Source organism: Myotis davidii, unplaced genomic scaffold, assembly GCF_000327345.1.
Source record: "Myotis davidii unplaced genomic scaffold, ASM32734v1 scaffold933, whole genome shotgun sequence".
NCBI classification, from domain to species: domain Eukaryota; kingdom Metazoa; phylum Chordata; class Mammalia; order Chiroptera; family Vespertilionidae; genus Myotis; species Myotis davidii.
The window spans coordinates 978,704-978,906 of NW_006285240.1; positions in this window are offsets into that span (position 1 = coordinate 978,704).

Consider the following 203-nt stretch of genomic DNA (forward strand, 5'->3'; position numbering starts at 1 on the left):
CTCGGCGCCCGCTGCCTGCGCGGGGCTCCCTCGGCACCCTCCGCGGTCCTGGCGGTGGCTCTGCTCTCGTCGCTCTCGCGCTGCTCCCTCCTGGAGCCGGAGCACCCCGCGGTCTCGGCGCTCAGCCCCTACTTCGGCACCAAAACTCGCTACGAGGATGCCAACCCCAGGCTGCGGCGGGACCCCGAGGCGCCGCTGCGCGA